The 27,876-nt window shown below is 39.3% G+C and overlaps 1 protein-coding gene across 17 annotated transcripts in view; it reads left to right on the forward strand.

The window, feature by feature from the left end:
• magi2a (membrane associated guanylate kinase, WW and PDZ domain containing 2a) overlaps positions 1-27,876 on the forward strand; it is a 720,803-nt gene that overhangs the window by 272,236 nt on the left and 420,691 nt on the right. Inside the window, exon 1 of one of the 17 annotated variants that reach the window (XM_080207432.1) lies at positions 8,887-8,978. The exons of the other annotated variants lie outside the window; for them this stretch is intronic. The gene's annotated coding sequence lies outside the window, so the exon portion shown is untranslated. Of the gene's footprint in view, positions 1-8,886; positions 8,979-27,876 lie in introns of those variants that run through there. 17 annotated transcript variants of the gene reach the window in all.

Here is a 27,876-nt window from a genome sequence, read left to right on the forward strand (position 1 = left end):
GCTAAAATCACATTTATGCTACCAGCATGCATTCAATTCTGACTATGATGATCAAAATGATTCAGTCTGTTACAAATTATTCACTGCTTGCAGCCAGCTGTAGAGTTGGTAAAAATTGGATTTTGTTCAGAGGTGTCTGGTACACCAGACTTTTCCACGCTTGCAGGGCAATCTGTGCCATCCTGCGTTTTATTTATGTAATGTTTGTTGTCAAATGTATCACCAGTATAATTAAGTGTTTCCTCAAATGCTTTTGCAGAGACCATTTGTGCTAAACTGAAAGTTTGATTTGTGTGTGTTTCTGTATTTGTCTCAGTCTCTTCATAACCCTGGTACTTCTCAAGTCTCATGCAGCAATTAGTTGATAGCAGGATCTCCACAATATTGCAAGATCTCTAACTGAGTGCTAGCAACATGACTTGTATGGTAAGGGTCTAGAGACCACCACTCTTACGACCGCAGCAGATGTTACTGCTGAGCAAGCCAGACCTCAGAATAAGGTCCAGCTCGCTGATCATAAACAAGTATTTTGTTAAGAAGTTTCAGTAAGTTTATTGAGAAGTCTAAAAATTAAAACATTTATTGAAAAGAAAAACTTAAGCGCACAAGACTAAAATTACACCGTTAAAACAGTTTTATAGAACAACTGCCAAAAATCCTGCTTGGCCAAAAGTACACAGATAAGCCAGCTGCTTTGCAACAACCCCCTTATAAGTTGCAGCCATTAAAATCCAGTAATATTACCCAAGATAAAGAATTGTTGTCACTTTAGTAAAGATATACCGTATAACTTCTCTAACACTTGCACTCTACTGTGGAATTCGAAAGGTGGTTCAGAAACACAGTTTAGTAGCTAACACCCTTCTCCCTTTCTGTAGTTCTGGTGAAGAGCCAAATTGACTTGAAACATTAACTCTGTTTCCTCTCTCTACCAGTGCTGCCAGACCGGTTTTACCAGCATTCTCTGTTCTTGTTTCAGAAACAAACACTCTTCTGGCTTAACACTGGGTGGCTGCCTCCAATTCAAAGCTTCACAGCAGCTCACACAAAGGAGCTGGTCTTCAGGGCTTTCCCCCACTGCTACCACACTCAGTTAAACATCCCTCCTGAAGTATTTTTTCCCCTTTCATCTCAGGTTCCATTGCTCTTGAACACCTCTTTGAACTCAACTTCACCAAATATAGTAATCTTTCATGTTTTCTATTTTACCTCTGCTTTTGGGTCAGTAAAATTTAATGTATCTTCCCATTTATTCGTGAAACCATTGTATGATGTACATGTTCCCTGTCACCCTGAACTCTTCTGAAATTCAACAGCTGAAAAACCAGGTTTGCCACTTATCACACAATGTAAATTTTTGATCCAGTAGTTAGCACTGCTGCTTCACCACCAGGAACCCAAATTCAATTCTGGGCTTGGGTGACTGTCTCTGTAGAGTTTGTACCTTCGCCCTGTGTCTGCATGGGTTTCATCCGGGTGTTCCTCTTTCCCCTCACAGTCAAAAATGTGCAGGTTAGGTAGATTAGCCATGGTAAAAAAAAAATTGCCCCTTCGTGTCCCAATATGTGTAGTTTAAATGGATTAACTGTGGTAAATGTGTGGGGTTAAGGGAATAGGGTAGAGGAAGAGGGCCTGGGCAAAATATTCCGTCAGAGAGTAGGTGCAGCAGTCTTGATGGGCTGAATGGCTGCCTTCTGCACTATAGAGATTCTATGATTTTCTGATTATTTACTTGTAACTCAAACTCACTATAACATCTTATTACAAATGCATCAACCTAGCACCTTTAACTTTTCATTTCTGAAACCTCACATCCTGCCTCGAGTAACCTTCCGTCTGTTTAATTAACCCTAGACATGGACACAGACACATAGAGATTTTTTTTAACTACACATAACTATGAATTCCAAAAAGTACAAAAAGAAATATCTCCAATCACATTGTTCATCAGTCAGCCACAAACTTTTTATGGAATTATGAAGGGTAATTTGTGATATTTAGAGAGCATTTTCAGTGCGACACCTTTAACCAGGCATTATGAGCAGGACAAGTTACAGTGTGATACTTCAATCGATGTTGTTGAAATCTTGGTACTGCAAATACTGAAACTTTACCAGGTAGAGCACCTGGGGTTTGGTAGGGCCTAATGGTAATGTTACCAGAGGCTGGAATTAATGTTTTGGAGACATTAATTCAAGCTGGGAAATTTAAGAACCTAAGAAATAGGAGCTGGAGTAGACCGTACGATTTGTTGAACTTGCTCGGCCATTCAATATAATCATGACTAATCTCTGACATCAGTCCACTTTTTCTTAAGTTCCCACATCTCTTGATTCTCTAGGAAACAAAATCTGTCTCTCGCATCTGTCTACCTTTGAGGTAGAGAATTGCAATGATTCACAACCCATTTAGTGAAGAAATGTATCCTCATCTCATTCTAAATAAGCCCTTACCCTGAAACTGCTAGTGGAAATGACCCCTTGGTGCCTACTCCATCAAGCCCCTTCAGAATCTTGCACGTTTCAATATAACTATCTCTCATCCTTTTATACTCCAGAGAATACAGATCTAATTTGGCCAGCCTGTCACCATAACACAATCCCTCTCTTCCCAGGAACCAGTCTAATGAATCTTTGCTCCAATGCAAATATATCCTTTTTAAAATATGGAGGCCAAAGCTGCTTGCAGTATTTTAAAAATATTCTGTTCCTCTTATGACCAAAGTGACCTTACACTTCCCCATGCTATAATTCTCCCTGCCACGTTGTTGTTCACTCACTTACCTATCTATAAATCTTTGTAATTATTTTGTGTCCTCTTCACAGTTCGTACTCACATCTAACTTTGTATCATCTGCAATCTTAGATGAAATGGCAGAGAATAATATATTCAAGTCATTCACATAGATTATGAATAGCTGAGGCCTCAGCACTGATCCTAGCAGCAGTCTACTCATTAAGTCTGCCAACTTGAAAATGGCCCATTTATACCCATTTTTTGCTTCCTGTCTGTTACCTGATCCTCTTGTCTGTGGTAATATATCCTCGACTCAGTACAAGCCTTTGTCATGTTTTTGTGGCGTTCTATTGAGTGCCTTTTGGAATTCTAATTATAGCATGTTTACTGGTTCCCCTTTAGCTACTCCACATCCTCCAAAAGCTCTTAACAAATTTGTCAAGTTTCCCTTTTGTTAAACCATGTTGACTTTATCTGATCATGCTTTAATTTTCTTAGTAAGACTTCCTTAATAATAGATTCCAGCGTTTTCTGGATGACTGATGTGAGGGTGGGATTGTGTTTGGTGCAGACTTGATGGTCCAAATGGCCTCATTTTGCATGGTCATGATTCTATGATTTTACTGGATTTTTATGAAGATGTAACGAGTGCGGTTGACAGAGGGGAACCAGTGGATGGGGTGTTTTTAGATTTCCAGAAGGCGTTCGATAAGGTGCCTCACAAAAGGTTGCTGCATAAGATTAAGGTACACGGAGTTGGGGGTAAAGTGTTAGCGTGGATTGAGGATTGGCTATCTAACGGGAAGCAGAGAGTTGGAGTAAATGGGTGCTATTCCGGTTGGCAGTTGGTGACTAGTGGCGTGCCGCAGGGATCGGTGCTGGGGCCTCAACTGTTTACCATATACATAGACGACCTGGAGGAGGGGACTGAGTGTAGGGTAACAAAGTTTGCGGATGACACAAAGATGAGTGGGAAAGCAAATTGCATGGAGGACGTAGAAAGTATGCAGAGAGATTTGGATAGTCTAAGTGAGAGGGTGAGGATCTGGCAGATGGAGTATAACGTTGGCAAGTGTGAGGTTATCCACTTTGGAAGGAATAATAGTAAAATGGACTATTATTTAAGTGGTGAAAAATTAGAACATGCTACTGTTCAGAGGACCTGGGGGTCCCTGTGCATGAATTGCAAAAACTCAGTTTGCAGGTGCAGCAGGTGATCAAGAAGGCAAATGGAATGTTGGCCTTTATCGCGAGGGGGTTGGAGTATAAAAGCAGGGAGGTCTTGCTGCAATTGTACAAGGCATTAGTGAGGCTGCAACTAGAGTACTGTATGTAAGTTTGGTCCCCTTATTTGCAAAAGTATATATTGGCCTTGGAGGGAGTACAGAGAAGGTTCACCAGGTTGATTCCAGAGATGAGGGGGTTAGCTTATAAGGAGATATTGAGTAGATTGGGCCTGTACTCTTGGAGTCAGAAGGCTGAGGGGACATCTTATTGAGACATATAAGATAATGAAGGGGCTGGACAGGGTAGAAGCAGAGAGATTATTTCCACTTAGAAAGGAAACAAGAACTAGAGGGCGCAGCCTCAAAATAAGGGGGAGTCAATTTAGAACAGAGTTGAGGAGGAACTTCTTCTTCCAGAGCATAGTGAATCTTTGGAATTCTCTGCCCGTTGAAGCAGTGGAGGGTACCTCATTAAATTAAGTCACAGGTAGATAGATTTCTGACCAATTAGGGAATTAAGGGATATGGGGAGCAGGCAGATAAGTGGAACTGAACCACTCTCAGATCAGCCATGATCTTACTGAATGGCGGGGCAGGCTTGAGGGACGAGATGGCCTTCTCCTGCTCCTATTTCTTATGTTCTTATTTACCTGAATGGACCCCAGAAATTTCAGTGGTTGAAATCAGTGAGCCCTGATAGTCTCTCTATTATTTTCAACACAAAATCCATGAAAACAACGTGTCCAGTAAATTGATTTTAAAGTTTTGGTCTTCTCCAACAAATTCACTTCATGACTTTGGCCCACCTTAGCTTTATGAGTTGCCCAACCTATACATCTCCATGCACATCTTCTCCGTCTCTGTCAAAGTTTTTATTTATTCTTCCAACTCCATCATTAGTAGCTACTTTTTCAACTACTAGGGAGCTTTTTCCTGTAAAATCTCTACATTGTTATCTTCCTCTTGGCTTTTAAGATGCGATTATGATATCTGTTTGGTTCATTTGTTGTATTCTCAACTTGAGTGAGAATGCCACAGGTTCAAGCAGCACGAGGTAAAGTAATTAACAATAGTTCATGAAGTTCCATAGACATGGTTATATTGCTTGAGGAGCACCACTGCACATCATATGGCATAAGGTAAAGTGAAAGCCTCCATGAACTAACACATTTGGTTCAGGGATTAAAAGAGTGACGATAGCATTATTCTACATCACACTAGCCATCTAACCAACTGAGTTAACCAAGCCCCCACTTGAGCACAAAATCATGGCCGACACTTATGTACATTATTAAAGGAAGACTGCATAGTGGGCATTCTTTTCTTCGGGGGTGTTAAACAGAGGACGTGTCTGACAGTTTGGAGGACATAAAAGATCCTAACACAAAACGCAAAGATGGAGAACATTATTCTGGTGTCATGATTATCATTTATCCTTTAATGCCGCCAAAATGGATCATCTGGTATTTTGCTCATTCATTATTTGTGAAAGCTTGCTGTACATGAATTGGTTATTTCATTTGCATACATGCACACAGTGATTAATCTTCAAAATTAATTAATTAGCAGTGGCACACTTTGAAACATCCTGAGATTGTATAAATTCAAGCTCTTTATTTACAAGTAACCTTCTCAATGACATGTTTTTCCCACTCTTCATTGGGTCTTCATTTTTACTTTCTCCTCCTAGATGGTTTTCATTATTTTTTCCTGGACTTACTTTTATTTTCCTATACTTAATGATGCAGAAAATTGGAAGATTTACTCTATTTGATGTGGATTTTAAATCATGCAGACAACAGAAGAAATTAATGAAGATGATAACGTTGTTGCTGAAAGGAGTTCCAAAATTTCAATAGAAGAGGAATCATGGGAGACGTGATTCAGATGGAACTCAATGATACTGAAGGAAATTAATAATTGGGAATATTTATGGGAGCATTGGAATTTAAAGCGCATAAGGATAAAGTGATAACTTGCAAAAATTTCTGCTCAAATACTTGAGGGAAGAGTTCTTCCAAAAACTTCTTAGATCAAGAGAATCAATTTCAGCAGTGACCACATGCAGTTCTTTTCTTACTCATTGATTTGATTTAATTCATTATTGTCACATGTATTTAGCATACAGTGAAACATATTGTTTCTTGTGCACTGTACAGATAAAGCATATTGTTTGTATCATGCCAAACTTCCTTAGCCTCCTGAGAAAGTAGAAGCATTGGTGGGCTCAGTGTCATTCATTCAGATCATGTCTGACCAACCTGAATAGCAAACAGTGAAACATATTGTTTCTTGTGCACTCTACAGATCAAGCATATCGTTCATAAGAAAGAAGAGGATGCAGAATGTAGTATTACAGTCATTGCTAGAGTGTAGAGACAGAGTGTAGATAGCAGCAGGGAGTTGGTTGGTACGTGGCCTCAGACTTTTGCACCTTTTTCCTGATGGAAGGCGAAAGAAGGTGTCCAGGTGTGTGAGGTCCTTGATTATGCTGGCTACTTTTCCAAGGCAGCAGAAAATGTACACAGAATGGATGGGAGACTTGTTTGCATGATGGACTGGGCTTCATTCATGGCCCTTTCTAGTTTATTTTGGACTTCGCAGAGCAGGCCTATTGTACTTAAAAGTATAGTTAGGCCAAGTTGTGATATATCCAGAAAAGATGGTTTCTATGGTGCATTGGTGCATCTGTAAAAGTTGGTGAGAGTTGTAGCAGACATGCCAAACTTCCTTAGCCTCCTGAGAAAGTAGAAGCATTGGTGGGCTCATTGTCAGTCATTGACCTTTGAATGTGACTGATGGTATTGAAGCAGCTATAACAATAATGCATCCTGCTGTTAGGAAGAGGCATTTGAACCTAATTTGTCAAGGCAGTATTTTTAAAGAAGTGGATTCAGTGCTCAATGGAGAACAGCAGTGAAATTTTATGAGAAGAACTGGAGTAAGTACAGAACTTCAAAAGTCAGGCCAGAACTTCAGAAGTCGATGCATTCTCTGAAGCATGGAGATCAACCGACTGATTATTTTAGCTTCCAAAGTTAATGCAATGCCATTATTCAAAAAGGGAGGAAGGGATAAACCAAGAAATTCCTCTTATTGGTTTTATTAAGGGGAGATCATATCTGACCAACTTGAATTTTTTGAAGAGGTGACAAAGTGTATGGAGATGTATTCTTTCTTGGACTTCAGCAAGGCTTTTGACATGGCCTTGCATCGGAGACTGATAGCGAAGGTAAGAACACATGGGTTCCAAGGACATTTGGCAAATTGGATTCAGAATTGTCTGAGTGGCAAGAAGCAGAGGTGTTTTTCAGACTGCAAGACTATGTCCAGTGGGGCCCTGCAGGGATCAGTTTAGGGGCCCTTGCTGTTTGTGGTTTATATGAAAGATTTAGACCTGAATGTAGGCGGGTTCATCAGTACGTTTGCAGATGAATTGGTAGAGTGGTAAGTAGTGAGGAGGATAGTCCCAGAATATAGGAGGATATAGATGGGCTGGTGAGATGAGCTGATCAGTGGCAAATGGAATTCAGTTGGGATAAGTGTGAGGTGATGTACTTGGGCAGGACAACCAAGGGGAGGGAACTAAAGGACCCTGGGAAGCACTAAGGATCAGAGGAACTTAGTGTGCATCTTATGATAGTAAGACAGGTGGATAAACTAAATAAGAAAGCATATGCTATGCTTACCTTTATTAGCTGAGGCATAACATTTGAGAAGGGAGGAATTATATAAAATATTGGTTAGGCCACAGCTAGAGTATTGTGTGTAATTCTGGAATCCACGTTATTGGAGGGATGGGATAGCACAGGGAAGGATGCAGAGGATTATTTACCAGCCTGGCTGAAGACTTCTGGTTATGAAGAGAGATTGGATAGAATGGGGTTGTTTTCCTTGGAGCAGAGGAGACTGAGGGGGGACATTATTGGATGTATAAAATTATGAGGGACAGAAACAAACCTTTCCCCTTGGTGGAAGGATCAATGACTAGGGGCCATAGATTTAAACTAAGAAGTGGGAGATTTAGAGAAGATGTGAAGAAAATCATTTTCACCCAAAGGAGTCTGGAACTCATTGACTGAAAAGGTGGTAGAGGCAGAGACCCCAGTAACATTTAAGAAATGATGCCAAGCCATACAAGGCTGTGGGCCAAGTGCTGGAAAATAGGATTGTTGTGGAAAATAGTTGTGTGGTTTGTCTTTCACTGGCACAGATGCAATGCCTCTGTGACCAAGCCTCCCTTGTTGTACATAATACATTGGGTATTTCCCAAGCCAAAACGTTTAAGAGCTAATGGTCGTTGTCAGGTATAATTTTCTTTTCCCAGTTCTTGGTTGCCTTGTCCTTAACGAAACCATGAAGGACTAATTGTGACCTGTTGTGGTAACTACACTATATTAAAGAAGCTGATTTGCTGAAGTGCGTTCAGAGAAGGCTAACAAAGATGATTGTGAATTTTAGATCATTGAGTTGTGAAGAAAGCTTAAAGAAGTTGGAGCAACTTACATTGAAAAAAGAAGAGCAAGACAAAGTTTTCAGAATAATGGAGGAAATTAACATAGACACATAGATATGGCGTAAATCTAGAGGGAGTAAGATAATAAGGAAATGGTGGTATAATAAAAATGTTACTGGACTAATAATCCAGAGGCTTGGACTAATGAGACATGAGTTCAAATTCCACTATGATAGCTTGTGAAATTTAAATTCCGTTATTTAATAAATCTGGAGTAAAATGTTAGCCTCATTAATAATCAAAACCTGTGAGATTGCTGTAAAAACTCTTATGGTTCACTCATGTCTTTCAGGGGAGAAAATCTACTCTTTTTACTCAGTCTGGTCTTCATGTGACTGCAGACCGTCAGCAGTCTTGTTGACTCTTAACCTCCCTCTGAAATGACTTTTTATCCATTTACTTGTATCAAACCACTGCAGAAAAGTTGAATACCTATACCACATGGATTGCAGAGGTTCAAGAAGGTGAAGTAAGCTTAGGATTGGAGTAAGCACAGACTAGTAAGTGCCTTTTCTCGCTTGCATTCCTTTATATTTGCTGGATGACTGACAAATCTTTATATGATTTGGCTTGTACTTTTTCTTATATAAAAATAGCATGGTTGAGGATATAGGGAGTACAGTATCAAAGTTTGTAGATGATATAAAACTTGGCCACATAATAAATTGTAATTTTATAGTAGCAGACTTCAGAAGGACATAGACAAACTTGTGAAATGGTCAAACAGGTAGAAGATTCAATTTAATGTGAATACAGGTGAAGTGATGGATGCGGGAAGAATAACATGGAGAAGTGATATAATCTAAAGAATGCTAGTTTAAACAGGGTGCAGAAGAATATGTTCATAGCTCCCTGGAAGTAATAGGGAAATTCATAAGGCAATTAAAAAAGCGTATGGGATATGTGGTGGGTTAAATAGGGACATTAAATACAAAAATAAGGAAATCATGCTAAACCTTCACGAATCACACGTTAGGCCTCATGTATTATTTTGGCAACATATTTTAGTTGACATAGAGGAGGTTTATAAGGACAATACTAGGTATGAGGGAGTTCAGTTATTCAGAAATTGGAGAAGCTGGGATTGTTTTCCTGACAACAGAGAAGGTTATGGAGAAACTTGAGTAAAAATACAAAAGATTTTCATAGAGCAAGTGGGGATAAATTGTTTCTTTGGCCAAAGAGTTGTGGAACTGGAAAGTTTTCATATAGAGAGTTATTAAAAACTGGAAGGAATTACTTGAAAGGATGGAGGAATCAGATTTCAAAAGAACTTGCAAAAGATGCTTAGTTATGTACTTCAAGAGGTTTGCGAGATAATGGGGAAATAAAATTGGGTTTGGGACTAAATTAGAAAGCATTTCCAAAGAGCTAACAGACATGATAGTACAGCAAAAGACCATTCAACTTATGAGATTTTATAAATATATTGGGATATCAAAATAGCTTGGCTATCCTTTCCAAAGCAGAAGTTGTCAGTTTTTTCTGGTTCTCTTTTTGCTTTAAAATTTGCACCTCTCACTGGAGCTTCTTCTTCAGAAAGTCCTGACTATTAAAGCTGTTCCTTTTAGTGTTTCTCTTGCACCCTGATTCTCTCCCTTTTGGTCCTATAGTTTATCTTGTGGTTTCTTTATTATAATGCCGCCTTTAATTTGGGAATGTCTGCTATAGCTTCACTTGAAACAGAAATGCGTACTGTTACTTCACTGAATGTTGCTGGCTTCAGCTCTTCATGATGTTCTTCATGATGCTAGCACTTTACTGAGATCATTTTTGCTGCTTTTTTAGTTTGATTCCAGAGCAAGCTCTGTGAAAATCTGCAAAGAGTTACTAATTATGCTGATTGCTGATTAAATACTGATTAAAATCTTGGGTTTTTTTCAACGTCTAAGTTATTGGTGTTCCATGTCTTGTCAATGATAAGTTCATTGAAGCATTAAATCAAATTTACACCTAATTCATTCGATAAAGAACAATTTCATGTCACATGTATATGCATTCACATGTTAGGCATAGATCAATATTTTGAAAAAGGAAATAGATCTTTTAATCTATGCACACATGAGGGAAAAGGAAACAGGAATATGGGAGTAGGATGGGAAAAGATAATTAGAGTGGAAGGAGGCTTGTGGGAAATATAAAGTGGAACGTTTGTAACACAATATTTTATTTCTATATTTTTTTGCCAGCTTTCTCACTTCTCATCTCCTAAATGTTTTGGGTGGAATTTTCTCAAAAAAATTGTAACTGTAAAACAGGAGGTTTTCTTGCCTTTTTTTGCGAGGTTAAGTCTTGGTAATTTCCAGTACTTGTGCAATACAGAGGCTATGATGTAAATCTTGCCAGTGGAGGGGAATAGAGATTCAGCCTACCTGTGAGGCCAGCTGCTGAGCTCTAGGGGCACTACAGTGTAACCATCCTGATCACCCAGTATAGTGGAAGATCTGTCACCACCCACCCCCACACCTCACACAGGCTGGTACTGCCTGGCCCTGCCCCCGACACCCAGGGAGTTTCAATGGCTCTTGTCCCACCGGCGAGGCCATCCCATCAGGACCCTGTTAGTGGGGACCATCTGTGATCCTCACTGATGAGGACCTTGACCTGCATGGGTCTAATGTAAATGAGCCTGGACCTGGGCTCATTAATGACATGGTAAGCATGCCATGAATATTTAAATCAGTCTCGTGCCCAGGTTTCACTGACCAAGGATAGCAAGATCACAGAAGCAAGAAATTGGGAGGGAAGCTGACTTTTTGCTGTTTATCAGCTTGCCACGCCGATCGACTGGCGTAGCAAGCCAGTTACATCTCGCCCACTGTCTTTTCTGAGTTGTGGTTCCAAGGACATGATCCTCAAGAGTGATGAGAGTGTGAAAGCTGTTGCCACATAAAGTGGATGACGTTGATACATTTAAGAGTCTTCATGAGCACGTAAGGGAAGAGGAATATAGAAATATGATGGGAAGAGGTAATTAGAGTGAAAGGAGGCTTGCGAAGAAATATAAATACCTGCACAGAGCAGCTAGGTCTTATGGTCTATTTTGTTAATTCTATTAAATTTTATCTGGTGTTTGATCCTAGTTGTGATGCTTCACATTTATACTTAAGAATGTTGACAGATTCATGAGAATGAGCTCTGGATGATTTCTTTCCCTAACAGAAAGCTACTGAGGTAAATTGTAGCCTGCCAAATATTGACTGTGTGAGATCAGCTAATTTAGTTTAGACTAGGCATCACATCTGGAGTATCTTGCACATTATAGTTAGCCTAAAATAGGTGAATAATGGGGCTGGATGTTGTGATAAGGCAAATCTAGCTACATGCTTTGACAGCTAGTTGATGAATTGCATTGAATATTTTATGTACCACTAATGGAAGCGGCACGAGCAGTGGTATATGATGTTCTAAAGTACCATGTCAGTCAGTAATGGTCCATAAGTACATTGATTCAATTTCCCTACTCCACATCTTTCTTCCATGAGAGGTTCTGATTTTTGCCCGTGTTTACTAGTTGAATGGAAGCCTTGCGTTTCTCTACAAAGAAAGTCTTAACCCAATGACAAGCTAAAGTGCAGTTTTTAGATGCATGTCTAATGTGGGTGGCACGGTGGCATAGTGGTTAGCACTGCTGCCTCACAACATCAGGGACTCAGGTTCGATTCCAAGCTTGGGTGTGTGGAGTTTGCACCTTCTCCCCATGGCAGCGTGGGTTTCATCCCCCACTCCAAAAATGTGGGGGTTAGGCTAATTGGCTGTGCAAAATTGCTGGAAGTGTTAGGGGGACGCCAGGGGGATTAATAGGGTAAATGTAGGGTTGTGGGGATGGGGCCAGGTGGGATTATTTTCAGTACAGGCTTGATGGGCCGAAAGGCCTCCTTCTGCACTGTATGTATTCTATATTCCAAATGTAAAATCTTCCATGAGTTAGTGTTACATTTAGTGTAATAAAATATTATTACATTAAATAGTGTTACTATTTATTCTAATAAAATTTTTCTTCTCTGCATCCAAACCATTCATTAATGCAGGGGTTCTTAAACTGGGTTCCACAGGACCCTTGTAGGGATTCTGTGGTTGATTGAATGGCAAATCCCAATTGTACCTATTGCGCAATAATAAGCATTTTTTTGTGTGGTTTAATTTTCAATATGATAATGTTTCTCAAGAGTTCCTTTAGTACTTTTTGGAGGTCAAAAAGGTTTCTGTGGCTGGAAAAGTTTGGGAAACACTGTACCATATTCAAGAGTGGTACCTTGGTGAAATGTTATTACTCGAGTTGAAAACAATTTATCATAATAAGCATTTTTATTAAGTGCCTGGTCCTCCACCTCTGATGGACCTGATTTTAAATGACTAAGAATTACTTTTGAAAAATCTTGAACCATTGTTAGTTTTATTGGGATAGATTGCTCATTTTCTTTAAATATGTTTTAATTAAATATGTTTTAACATGTGAAAATGTATTTTAAGTGTTGACTATTTCTTGTGTTTAAAATGAAAAAAAAACAAGCTTAATTCAAAGAGTCTCCTTGACAGCTGGAAGTGGACACAATTAGCAAAAACTAGCCATCATCGTTATTTTAATATGGGACCATGACCAATTTTGTGAACTTCCAGTGCTTTAAACCAGCGTGTTAAAGATTGTGAAATCTTGTCTTACACATAACATAATTTGTGTTTAATCTTCTGCAATCTTTCACACAGGTTTGGTTGATTTCATTTGGATTGGACTGATGAAACTAGAAATTATTTAAAAAGGCAGCAGAATAAAACAGCAAATTTGTTGATAATGCTAGCATTTAGACATTAGAAATAGCAATTTTCTAGGATTAATAATGTGAAATTATGTGAATCATCTTGTAATCATTAGGTGGCTTTTTAAGTTTGTAAATATGGGGATATAGCGATGAGGACATTAAGAGGATACAGCAGGATATAGATCGGTTGGAGACTGGGACGGAGAGATGGCAGATGGAGTTTAATCCAGACAAATGTAATGCATTTTGGAAGGTCTAATACAGACGGGAAATGTACAATAAATGGCAGAACCCTGAAGAGTATTGATGGGCAGAGGGATCAGGGTGTACGGGTACAGGATTGCTGAAAGTGGCAAAGTAGTCAAGAAGGCACACAGTGTGCTTGCCTACATCAGCTGGGGCATTGAGTTTAAAAATTGGCAAGACATGTTGCAGCTTTATAGAACCTGAGATAGGCTACACTTGGAATGTAGTGTTCAGTTCTAGTCACCACACTACCAGAAGGATGTGGAGGTTGTGGACAGGATACAGAAAAGATTTATCAGGATGTTACCTGGTATGGAGGGCAATGGCTTTGAGGAGAGGTTGGAGAAACTTGGTTTGTTCTCACTGGAACGACGGAGGTTGAGGGGCAACCTGATAGAAGTCTACAAGATTATGAGCGGCATGGACAGAGTGATTAAGCAGAAGCTTTTTCCCAGGGTGGAAGAGTCAATTGCTAGGGGGCATAGGTTTAAGGTGCAAGGAGAAAGATTTGAAGGAGATGTGCAAGGCAAGCTTTTTTCCATAGAGGGTGGTGGATGCCTGGATCTCACTGCCGAGGCAGATAGTGGAAGCAGATATGATAGTGACTTTTAAGGGGCATCTTGACAAATACGCGAATAGGATTGGAATAGAGGGATATAGTCCCCGGAAAGGTAGGGGGTTTTAGTTCAGTTGGGCAGCATGGTCGGGGCAGGCTTGGAGGGCCAATGGGGCTGTTCCAGTGCTGTAATTTTTTTTTGTTCTTTTTGTTTTTTTGGGACATGGCACATTTGGGAGCAGACTAATGGGAATTTACTCTCAAAATTGGTTATACTGTTTCTGACGTGGAATGATTGATGCTATAAAGATGAACATCATAATTTGACATCTAGATTATTCTTGTTGTCATAATATTTATTAATTTCAGGAGCTGTAGTTAATTCTGTAATTACTGTTGTGAAGTGACATACTGTTATTTGGAACTCTTGAGTGATAAAACAGTAAATTAAGTTACTGTTTTGCTTTTGGTCAAGTTCAATGAATGAGTCACAATTAAGGAAATTGTTACAATCTAATGTACTTAAGATGAAGATACCAAAAAAAAAGTAGCTGCAAATCAAGCACTATTTAATTAAAAGAAGGACGTTGTGCTCAGTTTTATAATTGTATTTAATCTAGCCTACCTATGTTTCAATTAAGAGTTAATTTTTAAACTTTTACACACCACTCACGTGCCTCACACTTGAAATTGTAATATTTTATAATTTTTTATTGCCTGTAGTCCAGTTTGAGGTAGTGCCAATATAAATAAGCTCATCTGTTCTATAATATTGCAACAGTTAATTCCCATGATTTATATTTAGGTGGCTTTCATTTTCATTTATGTCATACATATTGAGCATTTTGTTTGGCATGAATTGATCAACCTCTTATCAACACGTGTTTTATAATAGTTTCCTTTTTAAATATATAAATACATTTTTATTTAAGATTTTCAAATTGGAATGCAAGATTAAAAATTGCAGTGTGGAATTTGTCCACACACTGCAGATACTATACAAATTTAACCATTAGTCTGAAATATGTAGTTTAGTCTTGCATTAGTCATCAGCAATTGAATATTGTCCTTGATAGTTTCCAGCCCATTTTAGCTAAATGAACAATGACAAAATATTACCTTAATAGGCAGCAAAGACATTCCAAAGGCCTTTGATATTATCATGTTCATGTCTGCAACAATATGTATTGTAGCATTTTCCTGTAAGATAATATGACTTTGAGATCTGAATTAGGGTTTAAAATTTCTATTCCTCATAAATAAAGGTAAAATCGTAGCAGGCAGGATCAAAAATTTGGCAGACAATTTAAAGGTCCACTGACCTCAAGTGGGAATTTCTGGCCTTGGGGCACACAGGATCGGAAAATCCCAGCCAGGATTTCCATGTTTCTCTTGGATTAGGATTCCTATTGGATTAGGTTGTTCTACACAAATTAGTTTTTACAGTTTCACTTTGTGGTTACTATATTACAAATGGATGTAAATATGAAAATGAAATATGGCATTAAGTTAATGTGGAGATTATTGTTACATTCTGAGCTGTTGCTTTTCAAGGAACTGAATATATAACTACAATTTTTGTGCACTTTAAACATGGACAAAATAGATGGTTAGAGGTACTGTATGGATTTTTATGGTGAAGAGGGTTTGGTCATGCATCCATGCACAGTGGGTACATGTTTGCTGTATCTTGAATAATCAAGCTGCTACATTTTAATAGTGTAAATTAACTGTGACCATTCATCAATCTTGGTCCTCCAAATCAAGACCAATGGACCAGTAGTAATTCAAATTTAGTAATGCAAGTAATCGCAGGATTGTTGCAGCAGCCGTGTTTAGAGTAGTGTTTGGATCAAGGAAACAAGTTACCTCGAATGGGAACCTTGTATGATGGGAAGTGATGTTTACAGTGGAGATCTGTGAATTATTTGCACATTATAGCACTTGTCAAAATGCTCATTTATCAAATGTGCCATTCTCTGGCCTTTTACTTTATTGAATTGTTTTCATTTCATTTCAAATAAAATTTGCTGAACACAAATTGAGCCAGAATAAAGAAAATATGCACAAAAAAACAAACAAAATAATAGACAAAATGAAGAAATTGAAGTTTTCTGCTTTCCCTGTCTTTTTTGACTCCCTGTGAAGTCATTGATTCCTTTTTGAGGTCAAGTTCCATAGATGCCAGTATATTGTGCTTTTCCTCCTTGTGAGAATTCTTCGTTAGATAATCCAGAATGAATGTCAGTAGGTATTCAAAAATGAGAAAATTGCTGTGTTATCATGGAACAACGATCACTGGAAAACAATCAGGAGTGCAAAAACAGACGGACTTTCCCCATTCTTATCCAGGTCAATCACTTCTTGGTGAAACATGGAGGAGCAAAAGAATTGAAATTGAAAGCTTACTTTCAATTATGCAAAATAATTTAGCGCTATACTGATATTAAGGAGACTACATTAAAAATTATTCATAAATTAGCTCTTCCAAAACATTTTTTTATATAAAAGCTTATGGAAATATTTAAATCTGAACTGTGGATCAATCTTGGTCACTTCCTATTTTTCACCTGTGTGATGCCTCTTGGCAACATCATCCAATCTAACATCCAGTACTGGGTGCAAGGAAATTCTTCCAAATAAATATCGGGGAGATTGAAACCATTGTTTTTGGTACATGTCTACACTGTGTTCTCTAACTGTTAATTCCATCCCTCTCCTTGCCAAGCAGTATGAAACTATTGAGCCATATCTGTTTGTAACCTAAGTGCTTCCAAAGACTCATTCTCTATTACTTCCTATTTCTACGTCCATAACATTGCTCTACTTCACCCTGTCTCAGCTTATGAGTCCTCATCAGTGCATTTCTGATCACTAGTCTTGATTATTCAAGTCTGCACTGCACTGCACTGAGTCATGTGAGTGCACCTTTAACAAAGTTTTTTTAAGTCATGGAGTTTACAGCCTCGGCAATGTCATTGGGGGTGGAGCTAAGTTATGGCAGTCAGATGATAGGGTTTTCAGTTTTCTTCATGGCAGTCAGGTGATAGGGTTTTTTCCTTTGGGCTTTTAGTTTCATTTTGGGAAGCAGCTTAGCAGCAAGCTAAGAAGCAGTCTCTTTCTTTCCCAGTTCTTTTTCTCTTTGGTTTTCCCTTAAGCTGTGTTTAAGGGAAACAAATTCGACTACAATCTCTTCTGAGTTTCTTCACAAGGGATTTTCAGCATTCAACCCAGGAGGCTTGGATATCTGTAATAAGTGTTTAATAAATTGTGTTTATTTGGAGGGTTTTGTATATTGGATGTTGGCTTTCGTTAAGATGTTTCCTTAAGAGATTATTAGAGATGTTTCCTTAAGAGTTATATGTTATTGTGGTTGTGCTTCTTGTTTGTAATTGTTAAAAGTTCTTGCTAATTGTCTTACTATACACATCAACAATGTTCTTAATTAAACTTCGTTTTCGATAAAAGCTCCTCATGGATCAGTTGAAACACATCTGAAGTGAAACCTTTCATGCTCATCCTAGCCAAATTCGACGCAAAACATTGCAGGTCAGGCAAGCTTCATAAAACACCTTGAAGTATCCAACCTGACTTGTAACAACTGGGATAAATAGTTACCATGAAGTCAATAATTTTTATTGCTAATCAAGTCAGTCACTTTATTATGGCACATTGTGGTAAAGGAATTTATTGAGTGCACTGTAATGAATAGGCAAAATGTTGTGCACAATCTCTTTCTATCTTGATAACTTGCATCAGTATTATATTCAAGTGAATTTTGAATATAAATCCTCAATTGAATACTTTTGAAGTATAGTCATCATTGGCTTTGTAGACACATGCAGTTGGCGATAAACGAGATAGCTGAATGACTAATTTATCTATTTTGCTGGTGTTTGTTGAAGGAAAGTTTTGGGTTGTCATTAGGAAAACTCCATTATCATGCAATCTTAATGTTCATCTGAACAAGCCATGAAGGTGTCTGTTCAATATCCTATTTGTAAAATTACACTTCTGACAATACTCTACTGTGCTTAAGTGACAGTATAGATTATGTTGAAATACTGGAATATAATTTGAATTCAAAATTACCTGACAAAATGACAGCAATGTTACGAATGGGCCACACTAGAACTTAAAGAAAAATTGGAAGGAAATTCGCCTATTTTCAGAAATTCTTCAGTTGGCTTGGAAAGTGAAATGAGATAAATCTTCACTTCCAGAAATAATTACTACAATTGTCCTGGGCCCACTGTGGCTCTGGGTTTGCCCACTGGAAGGACTGCTGCATTTAAATGGAACTGGGAGATACATGGCCAAGTGTTCGCCAAGATTTATCTGCACTTATGGACACTTACTGCTGTTGTAAACTACTGCTTTTATACTGCAGCACTGTGTCAGCCCTGCAACTTGTACGGACGCGACCTTAAGAGCTCATCTTCCCCAACTTTTGGCAAGGTGGTAAGACTGGGCAGGAGGTGAAAAATCAGGTTCTTGCCCAGTTTTTCACCTACCCAGATTGTTCAGGCTCTGTTTTGCCAGTGAAATTGTCTTTGCGCTCTTTGGAGGACAGCAAAGCCCCTCAGGTGGTTGGACAGTGCCCACAGGACCCTGGCGCTGTGTACCATGTACTTTTGCACTGCCCACTGAGCACTGTAACTGTGGCACTGCAGTGCTAAGGGGGCAGAGCAAGAGTGCAGTGGAGTTCTGCAAGGATGGAAGGGAGGGAACTCTGCTAGGGCAGGAGGGATGGGCAAAGCGCTGCCAGGGTGGGAGAGAAGGGGGGAACTCTACCAGGGGGAGATGGGCAGTGGTGTGGGTGGAGGGAACTTTGTTGGGGGGGGTTGATCTGCTGGTGTGGAAGGAACTCTGCTGGGAGGGGTGATTGCAAATGGTGGCGGGGAGGCAGAGGGAACTCTGCAGAAGGGGTGGTTGTAATGCTTTATATTTTGAGTAATAGCTAATTGTAATGTTTTTTCTGTCAGGGATTCACTGGTTCTTTTCCTTGCTGCAATTTGCCCAGTTCATATCTGATAGTAGGGGATGCCTTAGATTGTTCACGAAACGTAACTTATATATTTTACAATGATTTGCTAATATCTTGCAATGAGTAGTCACAATGCTTGTACACTCCCAGTGAGAGATAGCTGTCTGTTATCCTCAGGATTTATTGCCATTATAATGATTCACCTTTTGTAGCAGTTCGTGAAGTATTCCTATTTATTGCATAGAACTTCCTCATACCAGTTTATGGCTTGCGAGGCACCATTTAACATGGCAGCAGGATCCTGTACTTTCTTGTATCAATTCCATTTGACACTCAGCTTCTCATTTCTCACCAAGTCTCTGCAAACTCATATCCTGCAAGGGCTCACTATGATATGCTCATGTTCCTTTCTTTTTATAGTAGTGTGGGATATGGGTAGTGATTTTCTGCTGTGCTATCATTTCTTGTTAAAATTTGCTCTGTGTTCAGTTCAGCCAGAATTTATTATTTAGTGACTTGCCTTCTCATACTAAGCAGCAGTGATGGTTTTGTGGCGAATGTTACTTGCTTATATCTCATTTTGTTGTGATATATTTTGTCACAGTGATTCGCCAGCACATTGTGATTTCTCCTTCAAATTTCTAATGCCTTGCCATGGTCAGCCATCAGTGGTTTCTCACTGTCCATAATAGTCCGATTTCTGATAATATTCTCAACAAGTGAGAATCTAACCATCATCCCTTGACATGTAATGGCAATACCGCCACTGAGTCCCCTAGGTATCAATATCCGGGGGTGGGGGGGCGGGGGGGTGTGTTCTAGGGAGTAGTGTGTGCTCATTAACAGCATTCATGAAGCTGAATGGCATTTAGGACAAAAAATCCTGATGGGTGGCACAGTGGTTAGCACTGCTGTCTCACACTGCCAGGAACCCAGGTTCAATTCCGGCCTCAGGTAACTGATATGTAGGTTAGAGGGATTAGTGGGGTAAATATATGCGGTTATGAGTAAGCCTAAGTGTCGGTGCAGACTCGATGGGCTGAATAGCCTCCTTCAGCACTATAGGGTTTCTATGATCCCATTCACTACCTTAAACGTTCATTCCCTCCACTACTGCTGCACAGTTGCGTAATTGTGTACCAGCAGCAACTCACTGTTCCTTCTAAACCTGCGATGTCTACAACATAGGAACATGGGCAATAGGTGTAATGGGATACAATTCCAAGTTTCCTCAATGCAACCTAACTTAGAAAATACAATGCCATTCCTTTATTGTCACTGAATCAAAATACTGAAACTAACAGCACTGTGAGTGTATCTACACCACATCATCTGCAGCTGTTTAAGAATGTGGGTCTCCACCCCCTTAAAGGTATTTGGAATTGGACATTAAATGCAGCCCTTACCAGCAATACTCACGTCCATGTATAAAGAAAAATAAATTACTTCAGATAGGATAAATACAACTTGAAAATGGTTTCTCTAAGCTGTATCTTTTAAGAGTTGTTTTTTCTCTATAATGAAGAGATGGCTAATACATATAATTGATTAAATCCAATAACAGTAAGCCAAATTGATTTTGCTAGTTCAGGTTTTTCTATACATCCAAAAATAATTTCTACAAAAGATTAACCAGGCATTTGAAGATGTAGGTAGGGGCTACACAAAAATATTCAAATTGAATTTAAAAAATATAGAATTACATAGAAACTAGAAGCAGGAATAGTCCCTTTGAGCCTGCTGTGCCATTCATTTTGATCATGGCTTATCATCAGATTCAATATCCTGATCGCCCCTTCCGTGACCACCTCCTCCTTCCCCCCACCCCCCGCTTTTTATGCCAACTCTTTGCTTCTTATCTGCTGACCAGTGTTCTATCCATCTCAAGACATTATCTGCAATCCCATGTGCTTTAACTTTACATTGTAATCTATTATGTCAGTTCTTGTAGCACTTTCACAATATAAGTGGTTTTCTTTTGAAATTTTCACATTTATTGAGAACATTTTATGATCTTGGACAAGACCAGTAAGTTTTTAAAGAAGAAATCCAAATTCCGAGTAACTTACTGAAAGAATGAAGACATAAAATTCCAAGGTTTAAAACCAAATAATTTTTTACTATACAAGAGTCAACCACTAAATACTATCTTGGGTAACCATTCATACTCTACAACTCAGTGGTAACACAAATTAAACATAAATTAATGATCAAATTGCAGTTGATTGTAAGTTATAAAATACACATTGAATGGCAGGTGCAAATGAGGCAGACCTTACAAATTGACATGGCAGTCCACTCAGCTCATTCACGAAGTACTCCAGAATTCTTCCCTTCCTCACAGAATTTCAGTCGTTTTTGGGATTTAGCCTGCTACCCTATTATCAGCAGTGCATAACCAACATGAGTTCCACAGGTACGTTCCTTACCAAAAATGGCACATGTCTGCAGAACCTTCTCATTCTGTTTTCTATTGTCAGGCTTACATAAATCCGTAAGAAGCCTCACAACATCAGATTAAAGTCCTGGTGTTGTGAGACAACACCAGATTGTTAAGGACTTTAACCTGGTGTTGTGAGACAACACCAGATTGTTAAGGACTTTAACCTGGTGTTGTGAGACAACACCAGATTATTAAGGACTTTAACCTGATGTTGTGAGACTTCTTACTTGCTTACCCCAGTCCAACACCAGCATCTCCACATCATGATTACCTAGATCCAACAGTGTTATTTTTAATTAACAGAGACAGCTGCAGCAACTGTATGTTTACCTGTTCTCAGATTCTGAATTTGATTCTTCTTCAGCCTGCCTGTACTGTGCCATTGGAATCATGATCAACTGAGTTCCGATGAATCTATGTCCATTTTGTATGAATTCAACCAATTTCAGCCTCTCCGTGAATTTGATTTCCAATCTTAGTGTCAGTCTTAGTTTCCTTAGAAGCTGGGATGGCCAGTTTTCTGTCTCAGTATCCCATTTAAATTAGGTCAGTCTCAAAACATGCAAGCTTTGAAAATACGGATTACATCACAGTGTTTTATTGCTATGACAACATTGTGTTACAGTAGAATGTCTTCCAGAATTAATCACCCCGTTCTTGTTCTGTCTTACCTCATTAAATCAATGGCACATGCAAGGTGACAGTCTCTTTTCTTCTTTGCAGCAACCTATAACAGTTTCACATTAATCCCAACAGCATTGAAATTCCTGCTATGCAAGAATCTGCTTAACATTAGAAGCTTTATTTTGAAATAAGCTATTTTTCATAATATGTGAGGGAGCTGACATGCTGCATGCCATGCTGTGTCCTTCATTTCACTTCCTGCTTACACAGTAACATGGCAAACTAGTTACAAATTGTCAGCGCAGTTGTATCACAAATTTTACATCATGATGGAAGCAGTTTCCCAAAGACTAAAGACTGAGGATTTTAAATAATTGTACTTCATGCGTTATGAATTGTATTATGACTAAACTGTAAGTCAAAGTGCTGGCTGCAGTGCTTGTGAAAATATTGTTTTTTGATGGAATATCTTATTGTATAATTTAATGCAGGTTGGGAACAAAAGTTTTATACAACAAAGTTATGTGTCTTTTATGTCTATGTTTATATATTTACACATATTTAATAATGTTCTTAAGTTCTCTGCTCATAGGCAGGCCCCTAAGGTAAAATAGGATTAAAAGGAATAGGAATGGGAGTTGGCCATTAAGCTCATCGAACCTGTGCTGCCATTCAATAAGATTGTGGCTGATCTGATTATAGCCTTAACTCCTCTTTCCTGTCTGCCCCTCATAACTCTCTTGCCAATCAAATATCTTTACATGTCAGCATTCAAGGCATTAAATGATCCAGACTGCACTGCTGTTTGTGGAAGAAAAGTTCCAAAGAATAATCATAGAACCATGGAGTCTATAGCAGAGAGACAGGCCCTTCAGGCCAAACTGATCCATGCCGACCAAAAAGCCCATCTAAGCTGACCCATTTACCTACATTTGGCCCATATCCCTCTATAGTTTGGCCTATATCCCTCTGTAATGATCCTCTGAGCAATTAAATTATTCCAACTGTATGTCAAATGTGAGAACCCTTATTTTTAAACTGTGTCCCTTCGTTCTAGATTGCCCAAGACAAGAAGTATTTTTCCAGCATCCACCCTGTCAAACTTCCTCAGAATTTCATATGCTTCAGTTGGATAACTTTTCATTCATTCACTCCAACGAATATCAGTCATTCCTTTTAAAACAAGCCCCTTCATTCCAGGAATCAGCCTAGCCAACCTTCTCTGAGCAGCTTACAGTGCAAGTATACCTCTCCTTATGTATGGAGACCAAAACTGAATGCTCATAAGTGTGCTTTTATCAATACCTTTTGCACATGTAGCAAGACTTCCCTCCCTATATACTCCATCCCCCTTTTCAATACAGGGCAACCTTCCAATTTTAAGGAGGAGATAGATATATTTCTAATTAAAAAACAGGTTAAAGGGATATGGGGGACAGGTAGGGAGGTGGATTTGAGACCAAGGAGAGATCAGCCATGATCTGATACCGGAGTTGAGGGGATTGAGCTATGAGGAGAGGTTGAATAAACTAGGCTTGTACTCGTTAGAGTTTAGAAGAATGAGGGGAGATCTCATTGAGACGTATAAGATGATGAATGGGATGGATAGGGTAGAGGTGGAGAGACTCTTCCCGCTCAAAAAAGACAGTAGGACTAGGGGGCACAGCCTCAAGATAAAGGGGAGGCGGTTTAGAACGGAGTTGAGGAGGAACTTCTTCACTCAAAGGGTGGTGAATCTCTGGAATTCTCTGCCCGTTGAAGTGGTGGAGGCTGCCTCGCTAAATATTTTTAAGAAGCGGGTTGATGGGTTCTTGATAAGAGAGGGGATTAAGGGTTATGGGGAGAGGGCGGGAAAGTGGAACTGAGCCACGACAGATCAGCCATGATCTTATTGAATGGCGGGGCAGGCTCGAAGGGCTAGATGGCCTACTCCTGCTCCTATTTCTTATGTTCTTATGTTCTTATGATTGAATGGCAGAGCAGGTTCGAAGGGCTTAATTTGCCTATTTCTGCTCCTAATTCCTATGTTCCAATTGCCTTCCTTAATTATTTGCTACACCTGCATGTGAAACTTTTGTAAATCATGTATAAGGACACCCAGATTGAATTTTTTTTTAAGTTTAAAGTCTGTTTACTAGTGTTACAAGTAGGCTTGCATTACCACTAATAAAGTTACTGTGAAAATCCCCTAGCTGCCCCACTCTGGTGCCTATTTGGGTACACAGAGGGAGAACTTAGCATTGCCAGTGCACCTAACCAGCATGTCTTTTGGACTGTAAGAAGAAACTGGAGCACCCAGAGGAAATCCACACAGACACTGGGAGAACATGCAAACTCCACACAGACAGTCGCCCAAGACCAGAATGGAAGCCAGGCTCCTGGTACTGTGAGGCAGCAGTGCTAACCATTCTGCCACTCCTCTATCTGTTGGACTTGATTTTGAATATGGCTTTAACTCCTGTCATGCAGCCCAGCGAATTTTCAAATACACTTTTGTACTTTTTCAGAAGTTACTGTAGGTCAATATTCTCATTGACTGTTAGATTTACAGTTCCCCAATTCAGTTTAATTTTTCCCAGCTATGCTCCACCAAATAAAGCAGGAAGATTACCATGCAAGTCACTATTCGTCCGTTCACTTCCTCTTTTACCCTTTTAGTGGTACATCTTCAATGTACATCTGTCGAACAACATTTGATGGTTTCAACAGCAGATGCTTAAGCTTCTGATTATAGATTATTTCAGGTATCAATGATACTGCAGCCCCAGTATTGACCTCCATTTTGACTTGTTTTGATAAGTATGGACATACTTAAAATTTTACAAAGAATATCACCAAAAATATTGCTGTTCAGCAGGAAGAAGCAGCTCAAGAATGTACTGTTGCTATTGACTGGTTGACTTCAGCCAGAAGGCTCTAAGTAAACAGTCTCAAACTTCCTGTAATTTCTACAGGTTTACCTTGGCTAAGTGAATCTTGTGAGTTTTATGCAGAGCCCTTATATTTAAAAACATGCAGAAGCAATGTATTTTCTGATTTGACAAAGAAAGGGAAATTTAATTTAAAGGCCACTTCAGTAATCCTTTATGCTTGTCAGTCCAAGAGAAACTATTCATAGTAACATGTCATTCTTTTCCTTTTCAATGTATCTATTTATCCAATTATTTTTTGAAAGTTGTTATTAACTGAAGGATGGTGGGAACAGTTTATGTATTCTGGGTCATATCTCACATATTTTCCCCCTACGTCAATTCTGGTTCTTTTTGCCAAGTACTTTGTGTCCTGTGGTATTGACTCTTCCATCATTGTCTCCTGGGAGATGATGGCCTAGTTGTATTATCACTAGACTATTAGTCCATATACTCAGCTAATTTCTGGAGACTCAGGTTTGAATCATGCCATGGCAGATGGTGGAATTTGAATTAAGAATCTAATGATTGTGAAACTTGTTGATTGGTGAACCAGATGGATTTTTCTGACAATGTCCTTTAGGGAAGAAAATCTGCCATCCTTACCTGGTCTGGCTTACATGTGACTCCAGAGTGACAGCAATGTGGTTGCCTCTCAACTGCCCTCTGAACAACGGCATCTAGGGATGGGCAATAAATGCTGACCAGCTAGCAACACCTATATCCCCTGAATGAATAAAAGAAAACTCTCGTGAAAACATCTGCTATACGCAGAGCATCTCATTTCTCTAGCTTCTGCATGGAACTGAAATCATGGTGTTGGGAGTGATATATTAGCATGGTTAGCATGGCACTGACTCACTAACAAGAAACAGAGCATTGGGATAAATGAATAATTTTCAGTTTGTAATTCGTGAAATGTCACAGGAATCTGCGCTGGGGTTTCAACTAGTTAAAAATGAATTAATAACTTGGTTGAAGGGACCAAATATAATGTAGCCAAAATTGCTACAAAGATGGATGGAAAAACAAATAGTGACAAGACCATAAGACAAAGGAGCAGAATTAGGCCACTCGGTCCATCGAGTCTGCTCCGCCATTCAATCATGGCTGATTTTTTTTTTCTCATCTCCATTCTCCTGCCTTTTCCCCGTGACCCCTGATCCCCTTATTAATCAAGAAGCGAGGACATGAGGGCAGAATTTTAACCGTAATCTGTTCCCAATAACAGAACAAGAAGTGGGTGTCATAGAACATAGAACACTACAGCACAAACAGGCCCTTCGGCCCACGAGTTGCGCCGAACACATCAACACCTACCAATCTATAGACCTATCTATAACCCCCAATCCTATTAAACCCCATATACTCATCCAGAAGTCTTTTAAAAGACCCCAGCGAGTTCGCCTCCACCACCACTGACGACAGCCGATTCCATTCACTCACCACCCTCTGAGTGAAAAACTTACCCCTAACATCACTTCTATACTTTCCTCCCCGCACCTTAAATCTGTGTCCTCTCGTAGCGACCATTTCAACCCGGGGAAATAGCCTCGTGTCACTTCCTCTCACTTGTTTATTGCTGGATCCCACTTCATTACAGTTAACTTTTAATGTTCAGGTGATGTGCACAAGGTACCTGCAATCATGCAGTCGGGGAAGCTTTTCAGTGGTGACAGTGCAGTAAATGGAGGCTATGAAAGAGCCCCCTGGACAAGCAAGGGAAGCTTTTCATCAGCTTTCTGCCGAATTCCGTTGTCATTTTTGTAAGTTTTATTGATAGCGCAAAATTAACATGAGCATTACATTTCGTATTGCGTCAATTTCACTTTATTCATTTGTGCATCATCATTATTTGTTGAGATTAGATCTGAGAGCTGAATGTGCTGAAATGCCTCATGATTCACAGGCATGGATAGTTTGGGGAATTGGGGACATTTCTTTATTGTGAAAGAAACAATATTGTGTTTTTTTGCATTTACTCTTTTGAATGCTCATGCTGATGTCCAGTGTTGCCTTTGCCACTCTGTGGAACATGGCTGAACTTGCTGGCTCTCTTTTCAATGTATTGTAAAGGATTGTCTTAGATCACTCTCAGAAAGAATAATTGAAATGTTGTAGGGATTCTCGTGGCCAAAACCCTGATGGACCCATATCTACTGACACCACTCTTGTGATTTCCTAACCTTTGCTGATTCTTGGATACACACGCACACGTGCACACACACACACACCCACCCCCCTAGCTTCCGTACAAATTGTCATTCGTCAGCTCCCTGCCCTTCTATTGCAGAGCTCAACAAGGAAGACTGTTAACCTCAGACACAACTGTGCAAAAGTAAACTTGAATCTGCCATCAGGAAAATGAAATTTTATCACCTGACCAATTAATATGCCTTGCTCACCATGTTTTCCGATCTTGCAGGATCCATAAAATTAACTTTCCTCTAAAGAGTCTGCAAATGGGTTAAATGAATGGGCAAAACTTTGCAGATGGAGTATATTGTGGGGAAATGTGATGCCATCCACTTCGGTGGCAGGTGAAGTTCAATACAGAGAAAAGTAAAATAATTAATTTTGGTAGGAAAAAAGTGAAGACACAATGTAAGATAAAGGGTACAATTCTAAATGGGTCGCAGGAGCAGGGGGAGCTGGGTCTAGATGTGCATAAATAATTGAAGGTGATAAGTCAGGTTAAGAGAGTAGCTAATAAAGTATACAGTATCCTGAGTTTTTTAGGAGGGGCATTGAGTACACAAGCAAGGACTTTATGTTGAATTTGTATAAGTTACCACAGCTAGAGTATTTCGTTCAGTTCAGGGCGCCGCACTTTTGGAAGAATGTGAAGACATTAGAAAGGATTCAGAAAAGAT

Source organism: Carcharhinus amblyrhynchos, chromosome 19, assembly GCF_965287045.1.
Source record: "Carcharhinus amblyrhynchos chromosome 19, sCarAmb.v2.hapA, whole genome shotgun sequence".
NCBI classification, from domain to species: Eukaryota; Metazoa; Chordata; class Chondrichthyes; order Carcharhiniformes; family Carcharhinidae; genus Carcharhinus; species Carcharhinus amblyrhynchos.